General features: G+C 45.9%; 1 protein-coding gene across 1 annotated transcript in view; it reads left to right on the forward strand.

The window, feature by feature from the left end:
- TMEM182 (transmembrane protein 182) overlaps positions 1-4416 on the forward strand; it is a 38454-nt gene that overhangs the window by 28550 nt on the left and 5488 nt on the right. The gene's annotated exons all lie outside the window — the stretch shown is intronic.

Here is a 4416-nt window from a genome sequence, read left to right on the forward strand (position 1 = left end):
TCAGCAGGAGGTGGGCAGGAGATATTCTGCTTGTGTTGTGCCCAGTAATTCTTGCACAACTAGATTATATATATACTAGCAGTAAAGCCCGTTGTGAAAGCAATACAATGGGATCTAGAAAGAGGCTCTGGGGCAGTGCTCTGGCTTTGGGCAAACAGTGTCAATTTGCTGTGGTGACCTCAGCAGGGTATAATGACAGAGTCCACTGTTTTCTCCAGAGGAACTGATCTCTGCTACCTGAAGAGCAGTTGTAATTGTGAGTGATCTGTAGCCCTCACCTGGAGATTGGCAGCAATTGTTACCCAGGACAAAATGGCTGGTTTGGAGGGTGGAGTCTATGGCATTCTACCTGTCTGAGGTCCCACCCCTCCTCAAACCTCACCCTCTTCAGGCTCCATCCCTCAAACCTCCAGGAATTTCCATCTGGAGTTGGCAACCCTATCAGGACTGGCCCCAATGTGTTTTCTCCCAAAGGCCAAAGTAGGTGACAGGACCAAGCTTAGTTGCCTACCAACAGGCACTGAGGGGAATGTAGGGTTGCCAGCTCTAAGGAGGGAAATACCTGGAGGTTTGGGGGGTGGATTCTGTAGAGGGCCGGCCGACGGAGGCCTCGGCCTTCTGTCGCCCGCCTTGCCCCCCCAATCTCGGCCCGGGCGACTGCGTCCCCCGCCAGCGGCCGCCCGACTCCAGACCCCCCCGCGGCCACTCCAGCCAGGCAACGGAGGCATCGGCCTTCCATCGCCTGCCTCGCCCCCACCCCCCCAATCTCGGCCGGGCGACGGAGGCATCGGCCTTCCGTCAACAGGCACTGAGGGGAATGTAGGGTTGCCAGCTCTAAGGAGGGAAATACCTGGAGGTTTGGGGGTGGATTCTGTAGAGGGCAGCATTGGGCGGGGGGGGGGCGGAAGGACTCAGCAGGTGTAATGTCATAGGGTCTACCCTCCAAAGCATCCATTTTCTCCAGGGGAACTGATCTCTGTCATCTGGAGATCAATTGTAACAGTGGGAGATCTCCAGGTCCCACCTGGAGATTGGCAACCCTAGGGGGAAGTCAGCTGCACAGCAGGGGGTTGAAGAGAATGGTTTGATGGCTGCTGGGCCAAGATTGGCAACAATAGTTCCCCAGGAGCCCCATCGTAAATGCACCAAACAATTCCTCAAGATTTTCCAAAACACTACTCTGTTTTGGGCTCCTGGGGAACTTTGAAGTAGCACCAAAGCTTTAAGATCTCTCCAGCTGTCACCTGGAGACTGGCAACAGCTTGTCTGGAGTGTGGGCAGTATGGCATTGTATCTGTCTGAGGTCCCCCTCTTCCTCCTCCTCCTCAGATTCCACCCTCAGCAGGCTTCATCCCTAAAATATCCTGGAAGTTTCCAACCTGGAGTTGGCAACCCTATCTGCCTGTCTGTCTTAAGTTTTACAACCACCACCCCCCCCACAGCCTCTGCCTAGGGAGCAGCTGACATCATTCTCCTCTCCCAACTGAAAATTCCAACTGCCTTGCGGGGGGGGGGGGAGTTTGAGGTGTGGAATGTAGTCCAATCAGCTTCCATATGTAAATGACCTTGGAACGCTGGGCGGGACTGCACAAAGCAGCCAATGAACCCAGCCAGTGTCTTCCGAGTGGCAGTTTTTTCGGCCTAACACTAAAGGAGTGCATTTTAGAATTCTGGCACCCAAAACCCTTTTATAATATAGGAGAGATATGGTGGGGGTGGGGGGACCAGCCCAAGTTACACAAGAACATAAGAACATAAGAGATGCCAATGTTGGATCAGGCCAAAGGCCCATTCAGTCCAACACTCCGTATCACACAGTGGCCAGAAATACCAGTGCCATCAGAAGGTCCACCAGTGGGGCCAGGACATTAGAAGCCCTCCCACTGTTGACCCCCCCCCCCCAAGCACCAAGATGACAGAGCATCACTTGCCCCAGAGTCCCTATCTATACCTTGTGGCTAATAGCCACTGATGGACCTCTGCTCCATATGCTTATCTAATTCCCTTTTGAAGCCGTCCATGCTTGTAGCCGCCAAGCTACAAGTTATCACAAAAAAGCCAGTGGATAAAACACATATATAAATTCATGCACATTTGGTTCATAAATAGAATATATGACTAATTTTTTGGTTTTATGCAGTACACCAATTGAGACATACACAATTTAAAAAAAAAAATAGAAAGGCAGATGGGGTATGTATATTAATAATAATCTCTATAATGTCATCACTGGACATGTACATAAGAAATGGATATGAAGTGTTTTCATAGGATTGTATCATTTTTTATTTATTTATTTTATTTATTTAGGCATTTTTACCCCGCCCTCCCTGCGAGCGGGCTCAGGGCGGCTTACAGGGGCAAAAGCCCACACTTAAAATCCAGTAAAACAGTAAAATCTTAAGAATACAATAATAACAATAATAACAATAAGAACAGTAATAAAGTGCTTTCAGACAACAAGATGGTCGTGAGCGGTTTTGATGGTAGTGATGGTATCTTCAAATCAGCCCCACTGGGGTACTGCTGTCCAGTGGATCATAGAGTGATCCTTTAGAGTTCCAGTATCAGATAGTTGTAGAACTGAATTCTAGTCTTTGATGGCTGGAAGAAATGTAATGGCAAAGGGCAGAACAGTGGCTATTGAGAAGTCTGGAGCATCTTCCTCGCACAAATCTCTTGATGAGCTGAGTAAGTCTGGACTGCAAGACCCAAGTATATTTAAGCAGACTATGAATTCAAATTTATGCTTGGCCAAGGAAGTTCAGTGTTTGGCCAAGTCAGTAGCCTCAGCTTCTTTCATATCAAGGCGATAAACACAATGAATACTGTAAATGCTTTCCATGTTAACCCATGTAAATAGCTGTTCATGCCATGGCTCTTATCTGAATGAAGGCCCGCACTGCAGCTATTTGACTTTAAAGAATGTTGGAAAGAGCTGATTATGGATGTCCCGGGATGCTGTCCTGTCGGTCCTTCGGCTACTGATTTCTGTTCTTTCTTGGTTCTTGCTAAATTATGCTGTTAGACACATCCACTCATTGTGATTGCTCTAACTTGGACCCTATAAACAGACGATACCTGGAATCTCAACAGCTGAGTTTGTTTCTTCCAGTTAAATATATATAGAAATTATCAATATGACAACAGCCCCAGAGAGAAGAAAACCTATGAGGTAAACATGTGAACAAAACGAGTGCTTAGTTCTAAATTTACTAAAGGCCCCAGCCTGGGGCTCCTGTCACTCTGCTCAGCACCTGTTGACTTCATGTCTCTATAGTGGATGCTTTGTGCTTTAGAACAGCCCTTCACTGCTGACAAGTGAAAGGCATTTCTATGTGGGAAGAATAAGTACTAAAGGGCAGGAAATTGCTCTAGAATTCAGAGGCATTTCTAAAGGGTTGGTGGGCTTTTCTTTCTTTCTTTTTGCAACAGGCAGAAGTATATGTGTGAAACGAGGTTCAAAAGAATAAATGTTAATGATGGAAACAACTGACCTCAGAGAAATCGTGTCTTATCTCACTGCACAGTGCTGTGTGTATCACACATGAGACTTCTTTAAATATAAAATAGCGAAATAGAAAAGGCATGGGGCGGGGAAATGGAATGAGTGTGCTTTTTGTCCTAATCTCTCTCCGACACATATTTTATTTTAGAAATAAATTTCTACAGCCGTTTGTGATTCGTTGCTGTTCTCTTAAATTCTGTTCCATTAAGCAACGGACATCTGTGCCCCGAGCAAAAGTCTAACAAACTGAGAAATTTAGAAACAGCTTGTAGTCTGAAACGTTTCTAAAAATGCATGCTTCTTAGAGCTGATGTGAGGAGGAGGGCAGTCTTAGCCATTGAGGTTGGAAACACTGGCTATGGCTGTTCATGACCATTGTCAGCGTAAGAGGTTAAAGAACAGCCCCCCTCCCCCACACGATAAATAATGCATTCCATTTGGCACATTCCCTGTCATAATGAACTGACAATTAGACTTGCACTGGGTTCTTTCTGGACTTTTGAAGCATGCCTAATAGTCTAAAGGAAGAGATAATGATAGTTCAGAGATTATGGGAATGAGTGGCTGCAGAAAATTATTTGAATGCTATTCCACAATTTTGTATAAAGATGATGTTAATTTTGGTCTCTCAAATAGTCATTAGCTGTCTTTGGACTTTTCCAGTACTTTTCAAAGGGCTTAGACTGGAGTAAATCTGCCTAGGAGTTATACCTCGAAGTCCACTGAAATCAGTGGCATTAGAAAAGTATCATTCTGTTTAAGATCTCATCATTAGAATGGTTTATATTTCTTGCACAATAGAAGTTAACAAGTGGAGACCCGCAAGAAACTTGCGGAATGGTTATCCTATTCCTCACACCTTTGCTTCCTCCTGTCTCCCTCTACCTCTCTCACACTCTTTCTCCCTT

The sequence above is a fragment of the Gekko japonicus genome, unplaced genomic scaffold (genome assembly GCF_001447785.1).
Source record: "Gekko japonicus isolate JY-2015 unplaced genomic scaffold, Gekko_japonicus_V1.1 scaffold353, whole genome shotgun sequence".
NCBI lineage: Eukaryota > Metazoa > Chordata > Lepidosauria > Squamata > Gekkonidae > Gekko > Gekko japonicus.